This window comes from Lissotriton helveticus, chromosome 1_2 (genome assembly GCF_964261635.1).
Source record: "Lissotriton helveticus chromosome 1_2, aLisHel1.1, whole genome shotgun sequence".
Classification (NCBI taxonomy): Eukaryota; Metazoa; Chordata; class Amphibia; order Caudata; family Salamandridae; genus Lissotriton; species Lissotriton helveticus.
This window is the reverse complement of record NC_136058.1, coordinates 325294812-325320436: the sequence shown is the minus strand read 5'-3', so window position 1 is coordinate 325320436 and position 25625 is coordinate 325294812. Positions and strand designations below refer to the sequence as shown.

At 37.6% G+C, this 25625-nt stretch overlaps 14 non-coding genes across 14 annotated transcripts; all 14 read right to left on the bottom strand.

The window, feature by feature from the left end:
- Positions 1-839: 839 nt before the first annotated feature.
- On the bottom strand, positions 840-911 carry TRNAC-GCA (transfer RNA cysteine (anticodon GCA)). Its single transcript has one exon. It is a non-coding gene; the product is annotated as a tRNA-Cys (tRNA).
- A 1010-nt stretch (positions 912-1921) lies between these two features.
- Positions 1922-1993, bottom strand: TRNAC-GCA (transfer RNA cysteine (anticodon GCA)). The gene has a single exon. It is a non-coding gene; the product is annotated as a tRNA-Cys (tRNA).
- Positions 1994-6252: 4259 nt separating this feature from the next.
- On the bottom strand, positions 6253-6324 carry TRNAC-GCA (transfer RNA cysteine (anticodon GCA)). The gene has a single exon. It is a non-coding gene; the product is annotated as a tRNA-Cys (tRNA).
- A 1012-nt stretch (positions 6325-7336) lies between these two features.
- TRNAC-ACA (transfer RNA cysteine (anticodon ACA)) lies at positions 7337-7408 on the bottom strand. The gene has a single exon. It is a non-coding gene; the product is annotated as a tRNA-Cys (tRNA).
- Positions 7409-8419: 1011 nt separating this feature from the next.
- On the bottom strand, positions 8420-8491 carry TRNAC-GCA (transfer RNA cysteine (anticodon GCA)). Its single transcript has one exon. It is a non-coding gene; the product is annotated as a tRNA-Cys (tRNA).
- A 1012-nt stretch (positions 8492-9503) lies between these two features.
- Positions 9504-9575, bottom strand: TRNAC-GCA (transfer RNA cysteine (anticodon GCA)). Its single transcript has one exon. It is a non-coding gene; the product is annotated as a tRNA-Cys (tRNA).
- A 3179-nt stretch (positions 9576-12754) lies between these two features.
- TRNAC-GCA (transfer RNA cysteine (anticodon GCA)) lies at positions 12755-12826 on the bottom strand. The gene has a single exon. It is a non-coding gene; the product is annotated as a tRNA-Cys (tRNA).
- A 2093-nt stretch (positions 12827-14919) lies between these two features.
- TRNAC-GCA (transfer RNA cysteine (anticodon GCA)) lies at positions 14920-14991 on the bottom strand. Its single transcript has one exon. It is a non-coding gene; the product is annotated as a tRNA-Cys (tRNA).
- A 1012-nt stretch (positions 14992-16003) lies between these two features.
- Positions 16004-16075, bottom strand: TRNAC-GCA (transfer RNA cysteine (anticodon GCA)). The gene has a single exon. It is a non-coding gene; the product is annotated as a tRNA-Cys (tRNA).
- A 2093-nt stretch (positions 16076-18168) lies between these two features.
- TRNAC-GCA (transfer RNA cysteine (anticodon GCA)) lies at positions 18169-18240 on the bottom strand. The gene has a single exon. It is a non-coding gene; the product is annotated as a tRNA-Cys (tRNA).
- A 1012-nt stretch (positions 18241-19252) lies between these two features.
- TRNAC-GCA (transfer RNA cysteine (anticodon GCA)) lies at positions 19253-19324 on the bottom strand. The gene has a single exon. It is a non-coding gene; the product is annotated as a tRNA-Cys (tRNA).
- Positions 19325-21417: 2093 nt separating this feature from the next.
- Positions 21418-21489, bottom strand: TRNAC-GCA (transfer RNA cysteine (anticodon GCA)). Its single transcript has one exon. It is a non-coding gene; the product is annotated as a tRNA-Cys (tRNA).
- Positions 21490-22498: 1009 nt separating this feature from the next.
- Positions 22499-22570, bottom strand: TRNAC-GCA (transfer RNA cysteine (anticodon GCA)). The gene has a single exon. It is a non-coding gene; the product is annotated as a tRNA-Cys (tRNA).
- A 2093-nt stretch (positions 22571-24663) lies between these two features.
- On the bottom strand, positions 24664-24735 carry TRNAC-GCA (transfer RNA cysteine (anticodon GCA)). The gene has a single exon. It is a non-coding gene; the product is annotated as a tRNA-Cys (tRNA).
- Between the last annotated feature and the right edge of the window lie 890 nt (positions 24736-25625).

Here is a 25625-nt window from a genome sequence, read left to right as displayed (position 1 = left end):
TCATTGTTATTTTATTTGAATAGGCAGTGGTACATAGGACCAATGCCTCTACATACAATGATTGTTTTGAAACATTCTTAAAGGGGAAGAGGTTTTTACGGGACACCTTATCATTTGAGGATTGGTTACCGCAATCACTGAGATGGTGATGAAGTATGATTGTTTTGGGCCAAATTATGGTGGAAAAACATTTCTACGTACCACTACAATTCGGTATGTGGAAGGTACACCCAAACACCCCTTTCGAATACCTTCCATTTAATACATCAGAAAAAGCCATTTGCGTATGCAAATGGCCTAATTCTTCAGACCAGCCTTCTGGCAACTGCAATGATAGTTCGTACATCTTGCACGTAGGCAGAGCTTTTAAGGAGAAATTAAATAGTTCCTACGTTGTACAAAAATGAAGTGCTTCAAACAAACACATACTTTGCCTGCACAGAGAAGAGGTGGAATATATGTAAGACTGAAGACACAGGTGAAATGAGAAATAGATTGACTGCTTCGCTGCCAAGTTTTATACGCCATTTCTTCAGTGCAATACAAGAAAGCACCAAACAGTATAACAAAGTTGTCAATTGGTTTCATAGTCCATTCCCTTTGTTTAATGCTGTGAAAGGAAGAGCCGAATTCCAAAATTGATCAATGATGTTTCAGAAATGTACCAAAGGGAATACCAAGCAGAGTGTTAAAAACTGCATTTACTCACAGGTTTTAAGCAGGAAACATTGAAATGCTATTAAAGTGCAATATCCAAGGGAACACTGACTCTGTCAAAGATGATTCAAATGGAATTGATGAAAAGTCCCAATTACAAACAACAGAATCAAAAAAGGGTGAGGGGACACCCAGATTTGAACCAGGGACCTCTTGATCTGCAGTCAAATGCTCTACCACTGAGCTATATCCCCAGCTTTTCAGTAAAATCAGAATGACAAAATATTAGTACATCATGAAAGAGTGTGAGGATCATACTAAGTTGTGCCAGAAAGTACAACCTTGAAACTGTGGAACAGGAGAAGTAGTCCTTAATATTATTTATTAAAGGAAAACTGGATCATTTAAAAAACAGATATTTGTTTCATTGTGATTTTATTTGAATAGGCAGTGGTACATAGGACCAATGCCTCTACATACAATGATTGTTTTGAAACATTCTTAAAGGGGAAGAGGTTTTTACGGGACACCTTATCATTTGAGGATTGGTTACCACAATCACTGAGATGGTGATGAAGTATGATTGTTTTGGGCCAAATTATGGTGGAAAAACATTTCTACGTACCACTACAATTCGGTATTTGGAAGGTACACCCAAACACCCCTTTCGAATACCTTCCATTTAATACATCAGAAAAAGCCATTTTGCGTTTGCAAATTGCCTGATTCTTCAGACCAGCCTTCTTGCAACTGCAATGATAGTTCGTACATCTTGCACGTAGGCAGAGCTTTTAAGGAGAAATTAAATAGTTCCTATGTTGCACAAAAATGAAGTGCTTCAAACAAACACATACTTTGCATGCACAGAGAAGAGGTGGAATATATGTAAGACTGGAGACACAGGTGAAATGAGAAATAGATTGACTGATTCGCTGCCAAGTTTTATACGCCATTTTTTCAGTGCAATACAAGAAAGCACCAAACAGTATAACAAAGTTGTCAATTGCTTTCATAGTCCATTCCCTTTGTTTAGTGCTGTGAAAGGAAGAGCCAAATTACAAAATTGATCAATGATGTTTCAGAAATTTCCCAAAGGGAATAACAAGCAGAGTGTTAAAAACTGCATTTACTCACAGGTTTTGAGCAGGAAACACTGAAATGCTATTAAAGTGCAATATCCTAGGGAACACTGACTCTTTCTAAGATGATCCAAATGGAATTGATGAAAAGTCCCAATTACAAGCAAAAGAATCAAAATAGGGTGAGGGGACACCCGGATTTGAACCAGGGACCTCTTGATCTGCAGTCAAATGCTCTACCACTGAGCTATATCCCCAGCTTTTCAGTAAAAGCAGAATGACAAAATATCAGTACATCATGAGAGAGTGGGCGGATCATACTAAGTTGTGCCAGAAAGTACAACCTTGAAACTGTGGAACAGGAGAAGTAGTCCTTAATATTATTTATTAAAGGAAAACTGGATCATTTAAAAACAGATTTATTTGTTTCATTGTTATTTTATTTGAATAGGCAGTGGTACATAGGACTAATGCCTCTACATACAATGATTGTTTTGAAACATTCTTAAAGGGGAAGAGGTTTTTACGGGACACCTTATCATTTGAGGATTGGTTACCACAATCACTGAGATGGTGATGAAGTATGATTGTTTTGGGCCAAATTATGGTGGAAAAACATTTCTACGCACCACTACAATTCGGTATTTGGAAGGTACACCCAAAACCCCTTTCGAATACCTTCCATTTAATACATCAGAAAAAGCCATTTTGCGTTTGCAAATGGCCTGATTCTTCAGACCAGCCTTCTTGCAACTGCAATGATAGTTCGTACATCTTGCACGTAGGCAGAGCTTTTAAGGAGAAATTAAATAGTTCCTACGTTGCACAAAAATGAAGTGCTTCAAACAAACACATACTTTGCATGCACAGAGAAGAGGTGGAATATATGTAAGACTGGAGACACAGGTGAAATGAGAAATAGATTGACTGCTTCGCTGCCAAGTTTTATACGCCATTTCGTCAGTGCAATACAAGAAAGCACCAAACAGTATAACAAAGTTGTCAATTGCTTTCATAGTCCATTCCCTTTGTTTAGTGCTGTGAAAGGAAGAGCCAAATTACAAAATTGATCAATGATGTTTCAGAAATTTCCCAAAGGGAATAACAAGCAGAGTGTTAAAAACTGCATTTGCTCACAGGTTTTGAGCAGGAAACACTGAAATGCTATTAAAGTGCAATATCCTAGGGAACACTGACTCTGTCAAAGATGATCCAAATGGAATTGATGAAAAGTCCCAATTACAAACAACAGAATCAAAATAGGGTGAGGGGACACCCAGATTTGAACCAGGGACCTCTTGATCTGCAGTCAAATGCGCTACCTCTGAGCTATATCCCCAGCTTTTCAGTAAAATCAGAATGACAAAATATCAGTACATCATGAAAGAGTGTGAGGATCATACTAAGTTGTGCCAGAAAGTACAACCTTGAAACTGTGGAACAGGAGAAGTAGTCCTTAATATTATTTATTAAAGGAAAACTGGATCATTTAAAAACAGATGTATTTGTTTCATTGTTATTTTATTTGAATAGGCAGTGGTACATGGGACCAATGCCTCTACATACAATGATTGTTTTGAAACATTCTTAAAGGGGAAGAGGTTTTTACGGGACACCTTATCATTTGAGGATTGGTTACCACAATCACTGAGATGGTGATGAAGTATGATTGTTTAGGGCCAAATTATGGTGGAAAAACATTTCTACGTACCACTACAATTCGGTATTTGGAAGGTACACCCAAACACCCCTTTCGAATACCTTCCATTTAATACATCAGAAAAAGCCATTTGCGTTTGCAAATGGCCTGATTCTTCAGACCAGCCTTCTTGCAACTGCAATGATAGTTCGTACATCTTGCACGTAGGCAGAGCTTTTAAGGAGAAATTAAATAGTTCCTACGTTGCACAAAAATGAAGTGCTTCAAACAAACACATACTTTGCATGCACAGAGAAGAGGTGGAATATATGTAAGACTGAAGACAGAGGTGAAATGAGAAATAGATTGACTGCTTCGCTGCCAAGTTTTATACGCCATTTCTTCAGTGCAATACAAGAAAGCACCAAACAGTATAACAAAGTTGTCAATTGGTTTCATAGTCCATTCCCTTTGTTTAGTGCTATGAAAGGAAGAGCCGAATTCCAAAATTGATCAATGATGTTTCAGAAATTTCCCAAAGGGAATAACAAGCCGAGTGTTAAAAACTGCATTTACTCACAGGTTTTGAGCAGGAAACACTGAAATGCTATTAAAGTGCAACATCCAAGGGAACACTGACTCTGTTAAAGAGGATCCAAATGGAATTGATGAAAAGTCCCAATTACAAACAACAGAATCGAAATAGGGTGAGGGGACACATGGATTTGTACCAGGGACCTCTTGATCTGCAGTCAAATGCTCTACCACTGAGCTACATCCCCAGCTTTTCAGGAAAATCAGAATGACAAAATATGAGTACATCATGAAAGAGTGTGAGCATCATACTAAGTTGTGCCAGAAAGTACAACCTTGAAACTGTGGAACAGGAGAAGTAGTCCTTAATATTATTTATTAAAGGAAAACTGGATCATTTAAAAAACAGATTTATTTGTTTCATTGTTATTTTATTTGAATAGGCAGTGGTACATAGAACCATTGCCTCTACATACAATGATTGTTTTGAAACATTCTTAAAGGGGAAGAGGTTTTTACGGGACACCTTATCATTTGAGGATTGGTTACCACAATCATGGAGATGGTGATGAAGTATGATTGTTTTGGGCCAAATTATGGTGGAAAAACATTTCGACGTACCACTACAATTCGGTATTTGGAAGGTACACCCAAACACCCCTTTCGAATACCTTCCATTTAATACATCAGAAAAAGCCATTTTGCGTTTGCAAATGGCCTGATTCTTCAGACCAGCCTTCTTGCAACTGCAATGATAGTTCGTACATCTTGCACGTAGGCAGAGCTTTTAAGGAGAAATTAAATAGTTCCTACGTTGCACAAAAATGAAGTGCTTCCAACAAACACATACTTTGCATGCACAGAGAAGAGGTGGAATATATGTAAGACTGGAGACACAGGTGAAATGAGCAATAGATTGACTGCTTCGCTGACAAGTTTTATACGCCATTTCTTCAGTGCAATACAAGAAAGCACCAAACAGTATAACAAAGTTTTCAATTGCTTTCATAGTCCATTCCCTTTTTTTAGTGCTGTGAAAGGAAGAGCCAAATTACAAAATTGATCAATGATGTTTCAGAAATTTCCCAAAGGGAATAACAAGCAGAGTGTTAAAAACTGCATTCACTCACAGGTTTTGAGCAGGAAACACTGAAATGCTATTAAAGTGCAATATCCAAGGGAACACTGACTCTGTCAAAGATGATCCAAATGGAATTGATGAAAAGTCCCAATTACAAACAACAGAATCAAAATAGGGTGAGGGGACACCCAGATTTGAACCAGGGACCTCTTGATCTGCAGTCAAATGCTCTACCACTGAGCTATATCCCTAGCTTTCAAGTAAAATCAGAATGACAAAATATCAGTACATCATGAAAGAGTGTGAGGATCATACTAAGATGTGCCAGAAAGTACAACCTTGAAACTGTGGAACAGGAGAAGTAGTCCTTAATATTATTTATTAAAGGAAAACTGGATCATTTAAAAAACAGATTTATTTGTTTCATTGTTATTTTATTTGAATAGGCAGTGGTACATAGGACCAATGCCTCTACATACAATGATTGTTTTGAAACATTCTTAAAGGGGAAGAGGTTTTTACGGGACACCTTATCATTTGAGGATTGGTTACCGCAATCACTGAGATGGTGATGAAGTATGATTGTTTTGGGCCAAATTATGGTGGAAAAACATTTCTACGTACCACTACAATTCGGTATGTGGAAGGTACACCCAAACACCCCTTTCGAATACCTTCCATTTAATACATCAGAAAAAGCCATTTGCGTATGCAAATGGCCTAATTCTTCAGACCAGCCTTCTGGCAACTGCAATGATAGTTCGTACATCTTGCACGTAGGCAGAGCCTTTAAGGAGAAATTAAATAGTTCCTACGTTGCACAAAAATGAAGTGCTTCAAACAAACACATACTTTGCATGCACAGAGAAGAGGTGGAATATATGTAAGACTGAAGACACAGGTGAAATGAGAAATAGATTGACTGCTTCACTGCCAAGTTTTATACGCCATTTCTTCAGTGCAATACAAGAAAGCACCAAACAGTATAACAAAGTTGTCAATTGGTTTCATAGTCCATTCCCTTTGTTTAATGCTGTGAAAGGAAGAGCCGAATTCCAAAATTGATCAATGATGTTTCAGAAATGTACCAAAGGGAATCCCAAGCAGAGTGTTAAAAACTGCATTTACTCACAGGTTTTAAGCAGGAAACATTGAAATGCTATTAAAGTGCAATATCCAAGGGAACACTGACTCTGTCAAAGATGATTCAAATGGAATTGATGAAAAGTCCCAATTACAAACAACAGAATCAAAATAAGGTGAGGGGACACCCAGATTTGAACCAGGGACCTCTTGATCTGCAGTCAAATGCTCTACCACTGAGCTATATCCCCATCTTTTCAGTAATATCAGAATGACAAAATATTAGTACATCATGAAAGAGTGTGAGGATCATACTAAGTTGTGCCAGAAAGTACAACCTTGAAACTGTGGAACAGGAGAAGTAGTCCTTAATATTATTTATTAAAGGAAAACTGGATCATTTAAAAAACAGATTTATTTGTTTCATTGTTATTTTATTTGAATAGGCAGTGGTACATAGAACCATTGCCTCTACATACAATGATTGTTTTGAAACATTCTTAAAGGGGAAGAGGTTTTTACGGGACACCTTATCATTTGAGGATTGGTTACCACAATCACGGAGATGGTGATGAAGTATGATTGATTTAGGCCAAATTATGGTGGAAAAACATTTCTAAGTACCACTACAATTCGGTATTTGGAAGGTACACCCAAACACCCGTTTCGAATACCTTCCATTTAATACATCAGAAAAAGCCATTTTGCGTTTGCAAATGGCCTGATTCTTCAGACCAGCCTTCTTGCAACTGCAATGATAGTTCGTACATCTTGCACGTAGGCAGAGCTTTTAAGGAGAAATGAAATGGTTCCTACAATGCACAAAAATGAAGTGCTTCAAACAAACATATACTTTGCATGCACAGAGAAGAGGTGGAATATATGTAAGACTGAAGACACAGGTGAAATGAGAAATAGATTGACTGCTTCGCTGCCAAGTTTTATACGCCATTTTGTCAGTGCAATACAAGAAAGCACCAAACAGTATAACAAAGTTGTCAATTGCTTTAATAGTCCATTCCCTTTGTTTAGTGCTGTGAAAGGAAGAGCCAAATTACAAAATTGATCAATGATGTTTCAGAAATTTCCCAAAGGGAATAACAAGCAGAGTGTTAAAAACTGCATTTACTCACTGGTTTTGAGCAGGAAACACTGAAATGCTATTTAAGTGCAATATCCTAGGGAACACTGACTCTGTCAAAGATGATCCAAATGGAATTGATGAAAAGTCCCAATTACAAACAACAGAATCAAAATAGGGTGAGGGTACACCCGGATTTGAACCAGGGACCTCTTGATCTGTAGTCAAATGCTCTACCACTGAGCTATATCCCCAGCTTTTCAGTAAAATCAGAATGACAAAATATCAGTACATCATGAAAGAGTGTGAGGATCATACTAAGTTGTGCCAGAAAGTACAACCTTGAAACTGTGGAACAGGAGAAGTAGTCCTTAATATTATTTATTAAAGGAAAACTGGATCATTTAAAAACAGATTTATTTGTTTCATTGTTATTTTATTTGAATAGGCAGTGGTACTTAGGACCAATGCCTCTACATACAAGGATTGTTTTGAAACATTTCTAAAGGGGAAGAGGTTTTTACGGGACACCTTATCATTTGAGGATTGGTTACCACAATCACTGAGATGGTGATGAAGTATGATTGTTTTGGGCCAAATTATGGTGGAAAAACATTTCTACGTACCACTACAATTCGGTATTTGGAAGGTACACCCAAACACCCCTTTCGAATACCTTCCATTTAATACATCAGAAAAAGCCATTTTGCGTTTGCAAATGGCCTGATTCTTCAGACCAGCCTTCTTGCAACTGCAATGATAGTTCGTACATCTTGCACGTAGGCAGAGCTTTTAAGGAGAAATTAAATAGTTCCTACGTTGCACAAAAATGAAGTGCTTCAAACAAACACATACTTTGCATGCACAGAGAAGAGGTGGAATATATGTAAGACTGAAGACAGAGGTGAAATGAGAAATAGATTGACTGCTTCGCTGCCAAGTTTTATACGCCATTTCTTCAGTGCAATACAAGAAAGCACCAAACAGTATAACAAAGTTGTCAATTGGTTTCATAGTCCATTCCCTTTGTTTAGTGCTATGAAAGGAAGAGCCGAATTACAAAATTGATCAATGATGTTTCAGAAATTTCCCAAAGGGAATAACAAGCAGAGTGTTAAAAACTGCATTTACTCACAGGTTTTGAGCAGGAAACACTGAAATGCTAGTAAAGTGCAATATCCAAGGGAACACTGACTCTGTCAAAGATGATCCAAATGGAATTGATGAAAAGTCCCAATTACAAACAACAGAATCAAAATAGGGTGAGGGGACACCCGGATTTGGACCAGGGACCTCTTGATCTGCAGTCAAATGCTCTACCACTGAGCTATATCCCCAGCTTTTCAGTAAAATCAGAATGACAAAATATCAGTACATCATGAAAGAGTGTGAGGATCATACTAAGTTGTGCCAGAAAGTACAACCTTGAAACTGTGGAACAGGAGAAGTAGTCCTTAATATTATTTATTAAAGGAAAACTGGATCATTTAAAAAACAGATTTATTTGTTTCATTGTTATTTTATTTGAATAGGCAGTGGTACATAGGACCAATGCCTCTACATACAATGATTGTTTTGAAACATTCTTAAAGGGGAAGAGGTTTTTACGGGACACCTTATCATTTGAGGATTGGTTACCACAATCACGGAGATGGTGATGAAGTATGATTGATTTAGGCCAAATTATGGTGGAAAAACATTTCGACGTACCACTACAATTCGGTATTTGGAAGGTACACCCAAACACCCCTTTCGAATACCTTCCATTTAATACATCAGAAAAAGCCATTTTGCATTTGCAAATGGCCTGATTCTTCAGACCAGCCTTCTTGCAACTGCAATGATAGTTCGTACATCTTGCACGTAGGCAGAGCTTTTAAGGAGAAATTAAATAGTTCCTAAGTTGCACAAAAATGAAGTGCTTCAAACAAATACATACTTTGCATGCACAGAGAAGAGGTGGAATATATGTAAGACTGGAAACACAGGTGAAATGAGAAATAGATTGACTGCTTCGCTGCCAAGTTTTACACGCCATTTCTTCAGTGCAATACAAGAAAGCACCAAACAGTGTAACAAAGTTGTCAATTGGTTTCATAGTCCATTCCCTTTGTTTAGTGCTATGAAAGGAAGAGCCAAATTACAAAATTGATCAATGATGTTTCAGAAATTTCCCAAAGGGAATAACAAGCAGAGTGTTAAAAACTGCATTTACTCACAGGTTTTGAGCAGGAAACACTGAAATGCTAGTAAATTGCAATATCCTAGGGAACACTGACTCTGTCAAAGATGATCCAAATGGAATTGATGAAAAGTCCCAATTACAAACAACAGAATCAAAATAGGGTGAGGGTACACCCGGATTTGAACCAGGGACCTCTTGATCTGCAGTCAAATGCTCTACCACTGAGCTATATCCCCATCTTTTCAGTAAAATCAGAATGACAAAATATCAGTACATCATGAAAGAGTGTGAGGATCATACTAAGTAGTGCCAGAAAGTACAACCTTGAAACTGTGGAACAGGAGAAGTAGTCCTTAATATTATTTATTAAAGGAAAACTGGATCATTTAAAAACAGATTTATTTGTTTCATTGTTATTTTATTTGAATAGGCAGTGGTACCTAGGACCAATGCCTCTACATACAAGGATTGTTTTGAAACATTCTTAAAGGGGAAGAGGTTTTTACGGGACACCTTATCATTTGAGGATTGGTTAACACAATCACTGAGATGGTGATGAAGTATGATTGTTTTGGGCCAAATTATGGTGGAAAAACATTTATACGTACCACTACAATTCGGTATTTGGAAGGTACAACCAAACACCCCTTTCGAATACCTTCCATTTAATACATCAGAAAAAGCCATCTTGCGTTTGCAAATGGCCTGATTCTTCAGACCAGCCTTCTTGCAACTGCAATGATAGTTCGTACATCTTGCACGTAGGCAGAGCTTTTAAGGAGAAATTAAATAGTTCCTACGTTGCACAAAAATGAAGTGCTTCAAACAAACACATACTTTGCATGCACAGAGAAGAGGTGGAATATATGTAAGACTGAAGACAGAGGTGAAATGAGAAATAGATTGACTGCTTCGCTGCCAAGTTTTATACGCCATTTCTTCAGTGCAATACAAGAAAGCACCAAACAGTATAACAAAGTTGTCAATTGGTTTCATAGTCCATTCCCTTTGTTTAGTGCTATGAAAGGAAGAGCCGAATTACAAAATTGATCAATGATGTTTCAGAAATTTCCCAAAGGGAATAACAAGCCGAGTGTTAAAAACTGCATTTACTCACAGGGTTTGAGCAGGAAACACTGAAATGCTATTAAACTGCAATATCCAAGGGAACACTGACTCTGTCAAAGATGATCCAAATGGAATTGATGAAAAGTCCCGAATACAAACAACAGAATCAAAAAAGGGTGAGGAGACACCCGGATTTGAACCAGGGACCTCTTGATCTGCAGTCAATATAGCTCTACCACTGAGCTACATCCCCAGCTTTTCAGGAGACTTAGAATGACAAAATATGAGTACATCATGAAAGAGTGTGAGGATCATACTAAGTTGTGCCAGAAAGTACAACCTTGAAACTGTGGAACAGGAGAAGTAGTCCTTAATATTATTTATTAAAGGAAAACTGGATCATTTAAAAAACAGATTTATTTGTTTCATTGTTATTTTATTTGAATAGGCAGTGGTACATGGAACCAATGCCTCTACATACAATGATTGTTTTGAAACATTCTTAAAGGGGAAGAGGTTTTTACGGGACACCTTATCATTTGAGGATTGGTTACCACAATCACTGAGATGGTGATGAAGTATGATTGTTTTGGGCCAAATTCTGGTGGAGAAAGATATCTACGTACCACTACAATTCGGTATTTGGAAGGTACACCCAAAACCCCTTTCGAATACCTTCCATTTAATACATCAGAAAAAGCCATTTTGCGTTTGCAAATGGCCTGATTCTTCAGACCAGCCTTCTTGCAACTGCAATGATAGTTCGTACATCTTGCACGTAGGCAGAGCTTTTAAGGAGAAATTAAATAGTTCCTACGTTGCACAAAAATGAAGTGCTTCAAACAAACACATACTTTGCATGCACAGAGAAGAGGTGGAATATATGTAAGACTGAAGACACAGGTGAAATGAGAAATAGATTGACTGCTTCGCTGCCAAGTTTTATACGCCATTTCGTCAGTGCAATACAAGAAAGCACCAAACAGTATAACAAAGTTGTCAATTGCTTTCATAGTCCATTCCCTTTGTTTACTGCTGTGAAAGGAAGAGCCAAATTACAAAATTGATCAATGATGTTTCAGAAATTTCCCAAAGGGAATAACAAGCAGAGTGTTAAAAACTGCATTTACTCACAGGTTTTGAGCAGGAAACACTGAAATGCTATTAAAGTGCAATATCCTAGGGAACACTGACTCTGTCAAAGACGATCCAAATGGAATTGATGAAAAGTCCCAATTACAAACAACAGAATCAAAATAGGGTGAGGGGACACCCGGATTTGAACAAGGGACCTATTGATCTGCAGTCAAATGCTCTACCACTGAGCTATATCCCCAGCTTTTCGGTAAAATCAGAATGACAAAATATCAGTACATCATGAAAGAGTGTGAGGATCATACTAAGTTGTGCCAGAAAGTACAACCTTGAAACTGTGGAACAGGAGAAGTAGTCCTTAATATTATTTATTAAAGGAAAACTGGATCATTTAAAAACAGATTTATTTGTTTCATTGTTATTTTATTTGAATAGGCAGTGGTACATAGGACCAATGCCTCTACATACAAGGATTGTTTTGAAACATTCTTAAAGGGGAAGAGGTTTTTACGGGACACCTTATCATTTGAGGATTGGTTACCACAATCACTGAGATGGTGATGAAGTATGATTGTTTAGGGCCAAATTATGGTGGAAAAACATTTCTACGTACCACTACAATTCGGTATTTGGAAGGTACACCCAAACACCCCTTTCGAATACCTTCCATTTAATACATCAGAAAAAGCCATTTTGTGTTTGCAAATGGCCTGATTCTTCAGACCAGCCTTCTTGCAACTGCAATGATAGTTCGTACATCTTGCACGTAGGCAGAGCTTTTAAGGAGAAATTAAATAGTTCCTACGTTGCACAAAAATGAAGTGCTTCAAACAAACACATACTTTGCATGCACAGAGAAGAGGTGGAATATATGTAAGACTGAAGACAGAGGTGAAATGAGAAATAGATTGACTGCTTCGCTGCCAAGTTTTATACGCCATTTCTTCAGTGCAATACAAGAAAGCACCAAACAGTATAACAAAGTTGTCAATTGGTTTCATAGTCCATTCCCTTTGTTTAGTGCTATGAAAGGAAGAGCCGAATTCCAAAATTGATCAATGATGTTTCAGAAATTTCCCAAAGGGAATAACAAGCCGAGTGTTAAAAACTGCATTTACTCACAGGTTTTGAGCAGGAAACACTGAAATGCTATTAAAGTGCAATATCCAAGGGAACACTGACTCTGTTAAAGATGAACCAAATGGAATTGATGAAAAGTCCCAATTACAAACAACAGAATCAAAATAGGGTGAGGGGACACCCGGATTTGAACCAGGGACCTCTTGATCTGCAGTCAAATGCTCTACCACTGAGCTACATCCCCAGCTTTTCAGGAAAATCAGAATGACAAAATATCAGTACATCATGAAAGAGTGAGTGGATCATACTAAGTTGTTCCGGAAAGTACAACCTTGAAACTGTGGAACAGGAGAAATAGTCCTTAATATTATTTATTAAAGGAAAACTGGATCATTTAAAAACAGATATTTGTTTCATTGTTATTTTATTTGAATAGGCAGTGGTACATAGAACCAATGCCTCTACATACAATGATTATTTTGAAACATTCTGAAAGGGGAAGAGGTTTTTGCGGGACACCTTATCATTTGAGGATTGGTTACCACAATCACTGAGATGGTGATGAAGTATGATTGTTTTGGGCCAAATTATGGTGGAAAAACATTTCTTTGTACCACTACAATTCGGTATTTGGAAGGTACACCCAAACACCCCTTTCGAATACCTTCCATTTAATACATCAGAAAAAGCCATTTTGCGTTTGCAAATGGCCTGATTCTTCAGACCAGCCTTCTTGCAACTGCAATGATAGTTCGTACATCTTGCACGTAGGCAGAGCTTTTAAGGAGAAATTAAATAGTTCCTACATTGCACAAAAATGAAGTGCTTCAAACAAACACATACTTTGCAAGCACAGAGAAGAGGTGGAATATATGTAAGACTGAAGACACAGGTGAAATGAAAAATAGATTGACTGCTTCGCTGCCAAGTTTTATACGCCATTTCTTCAGTGCAATACAAGAAAGCACCAAACAGTATAACAAAGTTGTCAATTGGTTTCATAGTCCATTCCCTTTGTTTAGTGCTGTGAAAGGAAGAGCCGAATTCCAAAATTGATCAATGATGTTTCAGAAATTTCCCAAAGGGAATACCAAGCCGAGTGTTAAAAACTGCATTTACTCACAGGTTTTGAGCAGGAAACACTGAAATGCTATTAAACTGCAATATCCAAGGGAACACTGACTCTGTTAAAGATGATCCAAATGGAATTGATGAAAAGTCCCAATTACAAACAACAGAATCAAAATAGGGTGAGGGAACACCCGGATTTGAAACAGGGACCTCTTGATCTGCAGTCAAATGCTCTACCACTGAGCTATATCCCCAGCTTTTCAGTAAAATCAGAATGACAAAATATGAGTACATCATGAAAGAGTGTGAGGATCATACTAAGTTGTGCCAGACAGTACAACCTTGAAACTGTGGAACAGGAGAAGTAGTCCTTAATATTATTTATTAAAGTAAAACTGGATCATTTAAAAAACAGATTTATTTGTTTCATTGTTATTTTATTTGAATAGGCAGTGGTACATAGAACCAATGCCTCTACATACAATGATTGTTTTTAAACATTCTTAAAGGGGAAGAGGTTTTTACGGGACACTTTATCATTTGAGGATTGGTTACCACAATCACGGAGATGGTGATGAAGTATGATTGTTTTGGGCCAAATTATGGTGGAAAAACATTTCTACGTACCACTACAATTCGGTATTTGGAAGGTACACCCAAGCACCCCTTTCGAATACCTTCCATTTAATACATCAGAAAAAGCCATTTTGCGTTTGCAAATGGCCTGATTCTTCAGACCAGCCTTCTTGCAACTGCAATGATAGTTCGTACCTCTTGCACGTAGGCAGAGCTTTTAAGGAGAAATTAAATAGTTCCTACGTTGCACAAAAATGAAGTGCTTCAAACAAACACATACTTTGCATGCACAGAGAAGAGGTGGAATATATGTAAGACTGGAGACACAGGTGAAATGAGAAATAGATTGACTGCTTCGCTGCCAAGTTTTATACGCCATTTCTTCAGTGCAATACAAGAAAGCACCAAACAGTATAACAAAGTTGTCAATTGCTTTCATAGTCCATTCCCTTTGTTTAGTGCTGTGAAAGGAAGAGCCAAATTACAAAATTGATCAATGATGTTTCAGAAATTTCCCAAAGGGAACAACAAGCAGAGAGTTAAAAACTGCATTTACTCACAGGTTTTGAGCAGGAAACACTGAAATGCTATTAAAGTGCAATATCCAAGGGAACACTGACTCTGTCAAAGATGATCCAAATGGAATTGATGAAAAGTCCCAATTACAAACAACAGAATCAAAATAGGGTGAGGGGACACCCGGATTTGAACCAGGGACCTCTTGATCTGCAGTCCAATGCTCTACCACTGAGCTATATCCCCAGCTTTTCAGTAAAATCAGAATGACAAAATATGAGTACATCATGAAAGAGTGTGAGGATCATACTAAGTTGTGCCAGAAAGTACAACCTTGAAACTGTGGAACAGGAGAAGTAGTCCTTAATATTATTTATTAAAGGAAAACTGGATCATTTAAAAAACAGATTTATTTGTTTCATTGTTATTTTATTTGAATAGGCAGTGGTACATAGAACCAATGCCTCTACATACAATGATTGTTTTGAAACATTCTTAAAGTAGAAGAGGTTTTTACGGGACACCTTATCATTTGAGGATTGGTTACCACAATCACGGAGATGGTGATGAAGTATGATTGTTTTGGGCCAAATTATGGTGGAAAAACATTTTTACGTACCACTACAATTCGGTATTTGGAAGGTACACCCAAACACCCTTTTCGAATACCTTCCATTTAATACATCAGAAAAAGCCATTTTGCGTTTGCAAATGGCCTGATTCTTCAGACCAGCCTTCTTGCAACTGCAATGATAGTTCGTACATCTTGCACGTAGGCAGAGCTTTTAAGGAGAAATTAAATAGTTCCTATGTTGCACAAAAATGAAGTGCTTCAAACAAAGACATACTTTGCATGCACAGAGAAGAGGTGGAATATATGTAAGACTGGAGACACAGGTAAAATGAGAAATAGATTGACTGCTTCGCTGCCAAGTTTTATACGCCATTTCTTCAGTGCAATACAAGAAAGCACCAAACAGTATAACAAAGTTGTCAATTGCTTTCATAGTCCATTCCCTTTGTTTAGTGCTGTGAAAGGAAGAGCCAAATTACAAAATTGATCAATGATGTTTCAGAAATTTCCCAAAGGGAATAACAAGCAGAGTGTTAAAAACTGCATTTACTCACAGGTTTTGAGCAGGAAACACTGAATAGCTATTAAAGTGCAATATCCTAGGGAACACTGCCTCTGTCAAAGATGATCCAAATGGAATTGATGAAAAGTCCCAATTACAAACAACAGAATCAAAATAGGGTGAGGGGACACCCGGATTTGAACCAGGGACCTCTTGATCTGCAGTCAAATGCTCTACCACTGAGCTATATCCCCAGCTTTTCAGTGAAGTCAGAATGACAAAATATCACTACATCATGAAAGAGTGTGAGGATCATACCAAGTTGTGCCAGAAAGTACAACCTTGAAACTGTGGAACAGGAGAAGTAGTCCTTAATATTATTTATTAAAGGAAAACTGGATCATTTAAAAACAGATTTATTTGTTTCATTGTTATTTTATTTGAATAGGCAGTGGTACATAGGACCAATGCCTCTACATACAATGATTGTTTTGAAACATTCTTAAAGGGGAAGAGGTTTTTACGGGACACCTTATCATTTGAGGATTGGTTACCACAATCACTGAGATGGTGATGAAGTATGATTGTTTTGGGCCAAATTCTGGTGGAGAAAGATATCTACGTACCACTACAATTCGGTATTTGGAAGGTACACCCAAAACCCCTTTCGAATACCTTCCATTTAATACATCAGAAAAAGCCATTTTGCGTTTGCAAATGGCCTGATTCTTCAGACCAGCCTTCTTGCAACTGCAATGATAGTTCGTACATCTTGCACGTAGGCAGAGCTTTTAAGGAGAAATTAAATAGTTCCTACGTTGCACAAAAATGAAGTGCTTCAAACAAACACATACTTTGCATGCACAGAGAAGAGGTGGAATATATGTAAGACTGAAGACACAGGTGAAATGAGAAATAGATTGACTGCTTCGCTGCCAAGTTTTATACGCCATTTCGTCAGTGCAATACAAGAAAGCACCAAACAGTATAACAAAGTTGTCAATTGCTTTCATAGTCCATTCCCTTTGTTTACTGCTGTGAAAGGAAGAGCCAAATTACAAAATTGATCAATGATGTTTCAGAAATTTCCCAAAGGGAATAACAAGCAGAGTGTTAAAAACTGCATTTACTCACAGGTTTTGAGCAGGAAACACTGAAATGCTATTAAAGTGCAATATCCTAGGGAACACTGACTCTGTCAAAGACGATCCAAATGGAATTGATGAAAAGTCCCAATTACAAACAACAGAATCAAAATAGGGTGAGGGGACACCCGGATTTGAACAAGGGACCTATTGATCTGCAGTCAAATGCTCTACCACTGAGCTATATCCCCAGCTTTTCGGTAAAATCAGAATGACAAAATATCAGTACATCATGAAAGAGTGTGAGGATCATACTAAGTTGTGCCAGAAAGTACAACCTTGAAACTGTGGAACAGGAGAAGTAGTCCTTAATATTATTTATTAAAGGAAAACTGGATCATTTAAAAACAGATTTATTTGTTTCATTGTTATTTTATTTGAATAGGCAGTGGTACATAGGACCAATGCCTCTACATACAAGGATTGTTTTGAAACATTCTTAAAGGGGAAGAGGTTTTTACGGGACACCTTATCATTTGAGGATTGGTTACCACAATCACTGAGATGGTGATGAAGTATGATTGTTTAGGGCCAAATTATGGTGGAAAAACATTTCTACGTACCACTACAATTCGGTATTTGGAAGGTACACCCAAACACCCCTTTCGAATACCTTCCATTTAATACATCAGAAAAAGCCATTTTGCGTTTGCAAATGGCCTGATTCTTCAGACCAGCCTTCTTGCAACTGCAATGATAGTTCGTACATCTTGCACGTAGGCAGAGCTTTTAAGGAGAAATTAAATAGTTCCTACGTTGCACAAAAATGAAGTGCTTCAAACAAACACATACTTTGCATGCACAGAGAAGAGGTGGAATATATGTAAGACTGAAGACAGAGGTGAAATGAGAAATAGATTGACTGCTTCGCTGCCAAGTTTTATACGCCATTTCTTCAGTGCAATACAAGAAAGCACCAAACAGTATAACAAAGTTGTCAATTGGTTTCATAGTCCATTCCCTTTGTTTAGTGCTATGAAAGGAAGAGCCGAATTCCAAAATTGATCAATGATGTTTCAGAAATTTCCCAAAGGGAATAACAAGCCGAGTGTTAAAAACTGCATTTACTCACAGGTTTTGAGCAGGAAACACTGAAATGCTATTAAAGTGCAATATCCAAGGGAACACTGACTCTGTTAAAGATGAACCAAATGGAATTGATGAAAAGTCCCAATTACAAACAACAGAATCAAAATAGGGTGAGGGGACACCCGGATTTGAACCAGGGACCTCTTGATCTGCAGTCAAATGCTCTACCACTGAGCTATATCCCCAGCTTTTCGGTAAAATCAGAATGACAAAATATCAGTACATCATGAAAGAGTGTGAGGATCATACTAAGTTGTGCCAGAAAGTACAACCTTGAAACTGTGGAACAGGAGAAGTAGTCCTTAATATTATTTATTAAAGGAAAACTGGATCATTTAAAAAACAGATTTATTTGTTTCATTGTTATTTTATTTGAATAGGCAGTGGTACATAGAACCAATGCCTCTACATACAATGATTGTTTTGAAACATTCTTAAAGTAGAAGAGGTTTTTACGGGACACCTTATCATTTGAGGATTGGTTACCACAATCACGGAGATGGTGATGAAGTATGATTGTTTTGGGCCAAATTATGGTGGAAAAACATTTTTACGTACCACTACAATTCGGTATTTGGAAGGTACACCCAAACACCCTTTTCGAATACCTTCCATTTAATACATCAGAAAAAGCCATTTTGCGTTTGCAAATGGCCTGATTCTTCAGACCAGCCTTCTTGCAACTGCAATGATAGTTCGTACATCTTGCACGTAGGCAGAGCTTTTAAGGAGAAATTAAATAGTTCCTATGTTGCACAAAAATGAAGTGCTTCAAACAAAGACATACTTTGCATGCACAGAGAAGAGGTGGAATATATGTAAGACTGGAGACACAGGTAAAATGAGAAATAGATTGACTGCTTCGCTGCCAAGTTTTATACGCCATTTCTTCAGTGCAATACAAGAAAGCACCAAACAGTATAACAAAGTTGTCAATTGCTTTCATAGTCCATTCCCTTTGTTTAGTGCTGTGAAAGGAAGAGCCAAATTACAAAATTGATCAATGATGTTTCAGAAATTTCCCAAAGGGAATAACAAGCAGAGTGTTAAAAACTGCATTTACTCACAGGTTTTGAGCAGGAAACACTGAATAGCTATTAAAGTGCAATATCCTAGGGAACACTGCCTCTGTCAAAGATGATCCAAATGGAATTGATGAAAAGTCCCAATTACAAACAACAGAATCAAAATAGGGTGAGGGGACACCCGGATTTGAACCAGGGACCTCTTGATCTGCAGTCAAATGCTCTACCACTGAGCTATATCCCCAGCTTTTCAGTAAAGTCAGAATGACAAAATATCACTACATCATGAAAGAGTGTGAGGATCATACCAAGTTGTGCCAGAAAGTACAACCTTGAAACTGTGGAACAGGAGAAGTAGTCCTTAATATTATTTATTAAAGGAAAACTGGATCATTTAAAAACAGATTTATTTGTTTCATTGTTATTTTATTTGAATAGGCAGTGGTACATAGGACCAATGCCTCTACATACAATGATTGTTTTGAAACATTCTTAAAGGGGAAGAGGTTTTTACGGGACACCTTATCATTTGAGGATTGGTTACCACAATCACTGAGATGGTGATGAAGTATGATTGTTTTGGGCCAAATTCTGGTGGAGAAAGATATCTACGTACCACTACAATTCGGTATTTGGAAGGTACACCCAAAACCCCTTTCGAATACCTTCCATTTAATACATCAGAAAAAGCCATTTTGCGTTTGCAAATGGCCTGATTCTTCAGACCAGCCTTCTTGCAACTGCAATGATAGTTCGTACATCTTGCACGTAGGCAGAGCTTTTAAGGAGAAATTAAATAGTTCCTACGTTGCACAAAAATGAAGTGCTTCAAACAAACACATACTTTGCATGCACAGAGAAGAGGTGGAATATATGTAAGACTGAAGACACAGGTGAAATGAGAAATAGATTGACTGCTTCGCTGCCAAGTTTTATACGCCATTTCGTCAGTGCAATACAAGAAAGCACCAAACAGTATAACAAAGTTGTCAATTGCTTTCATAGTCCATTCCCTTTGTTTACTGCTGTGAAAGGAAGAGCCAAATTACAAAATTGATCAATGATGTTTCAGAAATTTCCCAAAGGGAATAACAAGCAGAGTGTTAAAAACTGCATTTACTCACAGGTTTTGAGCAGGAAACACTGAAATGCTATTAAAGTGCAATATCCTAGGGAACACTGACTCTGTCAAAGACGATCCAAATGGAATTGATGAAAAGTCCCAATTACAAACAACAGAATCAAAATAGGGTGAGGGGACACCCGGATTTGAACAAGGGACCTATTGATCTGCAGTCAAATGCTCTACCACTGAGCTATATCCCCAGCTTTTCGGTAAAATCAGAATGACAAAATATCAGTACATCATGAAAGAGTGTGAGGATCATACTAAGTTGTGCCAGAAAGTACAACCTTGAAACTGTGGAACAGGAGAAGTAGTCCTTAATATTATTTATTAAAGGAAAACTGGATCATTTAAAAACAGATTTATTTGTTTCATTGTTATTTTATTTGAATAGGCAGTGGTACATAGGACCAATGCCTCTACATACAAGGATTGTTTTGAAACATTCTTAAAGGGGAAGAGGTTTTTACGGGACACCTTATCATTTGAGGATTGGTTACCACAATCACTGAGATGGTGATGAAGTATGATTGTTTAGGGCCAAATTATGGTGGAAAAACATTTCTACGTACCACTACAATTCGGTATTTGGAAGGTACACCCAAACACCCCTTTCGAATACCTTCCATTTAATACATCAGAAAAAGCCATTTTGCGTTTGCAAATGGCCTGATTCTTCAGACCAGCCTTCTTGCAACTGCAATGATAGTTCGTACATCTTGCACGTAGGCAGAGCTTTTAAGGAGAAATTAAATAGTTCCTACGTTGCACAAAAATGAAGTGCTTCAAACAAACACATACTTTGCATGCACAGAGAAGAGGTGGAATATATGTAAGACTGAAGACAGAGGTGAAATGAGAAATAGATTGACTGCTTCGCTGCCAAGTTTTATACGCCATTTCTTCAGTGCAATACAAGAAAGCACCAAACAGTATAACAAAGTTGTCAATTGGTTTCATAGTCCATTCCCTTTGTTTAGTGCTATGAAAGGAAGAGCCGAATTCCAAAATTGATCAATGATGTTTCAGAAATTTCCCAAAGGGAATAACAAGCCGAGTGTTAAAAACTGCATTTACTCACAGGTTTTGAGCAGGAAACACTGAAATGCTATTAAAGTGCAATATCCAAGGGAACACTGACTCTGTTAAAGATGAACCAAATGGAATTGATGAAAAGTCCCAATTACAAACAACAGAATCAAAATAGGGTGAGGGGACACCCGGATTTGAACCAGGGACCTCTTGATCTGCAGTCAAATGCTCTACCACTGAGCTATATCCCCAGCTTTTCGGTAAAATCAGAATGACAAAATATCAGTACATCATGAAAGAGTGTGAGGATCATACTAAGTTGTGCCAGAAAGTACAACCTTGAAACTGTGGAACAGGAGAAGTAGTCCTTAATATTATTTATTAAAGGAAAACTGGATCATTTAAAAACAGATATTTGTTTCATTGTTATTTTATTTGAATAGGCAGTGGTACATAGAACCAATGCCTCTACATACAATGATTATTTTGAAACATTCTGAAAGGGGAAGAGGTTTTTGCGGGACACCTTATCATTTGAGGATTGGTTACCACAATCACTGAGATGGTGATGAAGTATGATTGTTTTGGGCCAAATTATGGTGGAAAAACATTTCTTTGTACCACTACAATTCGGTATTTGGAAGGTACACCCAAACACCCCTTTCGAATACCTTCCATTTAATACATCAGAAAAAGCCATTTTGCGTTTGCAAATGGCCTGATTCTTCAGACCAGCCTTCTTGCAACTGCAATGATAGTTCGTACATCTTGCACGTAGGCAGAGCTTTTAAGGAGAAATTAAATAGTTCCTATGTTGCACAAAAATGAAGTGCTTCAAACAAAGACATACTTTGCATGCACAGAGAAGAGGTGGAATATATGTAAGACTGGAGACACAGGTAAAATGAGAAATAGATTGACTGCTTCGCTGCCAAGTTTTATACGCCATTTCTTCAGTGCAATACAAGAAAGCACCAAACAGTATAACAAAGTTGTCAATTGCTTTCATAGTCCATTCCCTTTGTTTAGTGCTGTGAAAGGAAGAGCCAAATTACAAAATTGATCAATGATGTTTCAGAAATTTCCCAAAGGGAATAACAAGCAGAGTGTTAAAAACTGCATTTACTCACAGGTTTTGAGCAGGAAACACTGAATAGCTATTAAAGTGCAATATCCTAGGGAACACTGCCTCTGTCAAAGATGATCCAAATGGAATTGATGAAAAGTCCCAATTACAAACAACAGAATCAAAATAGGGTGAGGGGACACCCGGATTTGAACCAGGGACCTCTTGATCTGCAGTCAAATGCTCTACCACTGAGCTATATCCCCAGCTTTTCAGTAAAGTCAGAATGACAAAATATCACTACATCATGAAAGAGTGTGAGGATCATACCAAGTTGTGCCAGAAAGTACAACCTTGAAACTGTGGAACAGGAGAAGTAGTCCTTAATATTATTTATTAAAGGAAAACTGGATCATTTAAAAACAGATTTATTTGTTTCATTGTTATTTTATTTGAATAGGCAGTGGTACATAGGACCAATGCCTCTACATACAATGATTGTTTTGAAACATTCTTAAAGGGGAAGAGGTTTTTACGGGACACCTTATCATTTGAGGATTGGTTACCACAATCACTGAGATGGTGATGAAGTATGATTGTTTTGGGCCAAATTCTGGTGGAGAAAGATATCTACGTACCACTACAATTCGGTATTTGGAAGGTACACCCAAAACCCCTTTCGAATACCTTCCATTTAATACATCAGAAAAAGCCATTTTGCGTTTGCAAATGGCCTGATTCTTCAGACCAGCCTTCTTGCAACTGCAATGATAGTTCGTACATCTTGCACGTAGGCAGAGCTTTTAAGGAGAAATTAAATAGTTCCTACGTTGCACAAAAATGAAGTGCTTCAAACAAACACATACTTTGCATGCACAGAGAAGAGGTGGAATATATGTAAGACTGAAGACACAGGTGAAATGAGAAATAGATTGACTGCTTCGCTGCCAAGTTTTATACGCCATTTCGTCAGTGCAATACAAGAAAGCACCAAACAGTATAACAAAGTTGTCAATTGCTTTCATAGTCCATTCCCTTTGTTTACTGCTGTGAAAGGAAGAGCCAAATTACAAAATTGATCAATGATGTTTCAGAAATTTCCCAAAGGGAATAACAAGCAGAGTGTTAAAAACTGCATTTACTCACAGGTTTTGAGCAGGAAACACTGAAATGCTATTAAAGTGCAATATCCTAGGGAACACTGACTCTGTCAAAGACGATCCAAATGGAATTGATGAAAAGTCCCAATTACAAACAACAGAATCAAAATAGGGTGAGGGGACACCCGGATTTGAACAAGGGACCTATTGATCTGCAGTCAAATGCTCTACCACTGAGCTATATCCCCAGCTTTTCGGTAAAATCAGAATGACAAAATATCAGTACATCATGAAAGAGTGTGAGGATCATACTAAGTTGTGCCAGAAAGTACAACCTTGAAACTGTGGAACAGGAGAAGTAGTCCTTAATATTATTTATTAAAGGAAAACTGGATCATTTAAAAACAGATTTATTTGTTTCATTGTTATTTTATTTGAATAGGCAGTGGTACATAGGACCAATGCCTCTACATACAAGGATTGTTTTGAAACATTCTTAAAGGGGAAGAGGTTTTTACGGGACACCTTATCATTTGAGGATTGGTTACCACAATCACTGAGATGGTGATGAAGTATGATTGTTTAGGGCCAAATTATGGTGGAAAAACATTTCTACGTACCACTACAATTCGGTATTTGGAAGGTACACCCAAACACCCCTTTCGAATACCTTCCATTTAATACATCAGAAAAAGCCATTTTGCGTTTGCAAATGGCCTGATTCTTCAGACCAGCCTTCTTGCAACTGCAATGATAGTTCGTACATCTTGCACGTAGGCAGAGCTTTTAAGGAGAAATTAAATAGTTCCTACGTTGCACAAAAATGAAGTGCTTCAAACAAACACATACTTTGCATGCACAGAGAAGAGGTGGAATATATGTAAGACTGAAGACAGAGGTGAAATGAGAAATAGATTGACTGCTTCGCTGCCAAGTTTTATACGCCATTTCTTCAGTGCAATACAAGAAAGCACCAAACAGTATAACAAAGTTGTCAATTGGTTTCATAGTCCATTCCCTTTGTTTAGTGCTATGAAAGGAAGAGCCGAATTCCAAAATTGATCAATGATGTTTCAGAAATTTCCCAAAGGGAATAACAAGCCGAGTGTTAAAAACTGCATTTACTCACAGGTTTTGAGCAGGAAACACTGAAATGCTATTAAAGTGCAATATCCAAGGGAACACTGACTCTGTTAAAGATGAACCAAATGGAATTGATGAAAAGTCCCAATTACAAACAACAGAATCAAAATAGGGTGAGGGGACACCCGGATTTGAACCAGGGACCTCTTGATCTGCAGTCAAATGCTCTACCACTGAGCTATATCCCCAGCTTTTCGGTAAAATCAGAATGACAAAATATCAGTACATCATGAAAGAGTGTGAGGATCATACTAAGTTGTGCCAGAAAGTACAACCTTGAAACTGTGGAACAGGAGAAGTAGTCCTTAATATTATTTATTAAAGGAAAACTGGATCATTTAAAAACAGATATTTGTTTCATTGTTATTTTATTTGAATAGGCAGTGGTACATAGAACCAATGCCTCTACATACAATGATTATTTTGAAACATTCTGAAAGGGGAAGAGGTTTTTGCGGGACACCTTATCATTTGAGGATTGGTTACCACAATCACTGAGATGGTGATGAAGTATGATTGTTTTGGGCCAAATTATGGTGGAAAAACATTTCTTTGTACCACTACAATTCGGTATTTGGAAGGTACACCCAAACACCCCTTTCGAATACCTTCCATTTAATACATCAGAAAAAGCCATTTTGCATTTGCAAATGGCCTGATTCTTCAGACCAGCCTTCTTGCAACTGCAATGATAGTTCGTACATCTTGCACGTAGGCAGAGCTTTTAAGGAGAAATTAAATAGTTCCTACATTGCACAAAAATGAAGTGCTTCAAACAAACACATACTTTGCAAGCACAGAGAAGAGGTGGAATATATGTAAGACTGAAGACACAGGTGAAATGAAAAATAGATTGACTGCTTCGCTGCCAAGTTTTATACGCCATTTCTTCAGTGCAATACAAGAAAGCACCAAACAGTATAACAAAGTTGTCAATTGGTTTCATAGTCCATTCCCTTTGTTTAGTGCTGTGAAAGGAAGAGCCGAATTCCAAAATTGATCAATGATGTTTCAGAAATTTCCCAAAGGGAATACCAAGCCGAGTGTTAAAAACTGCATTTACTCACAGGTTTTGAGC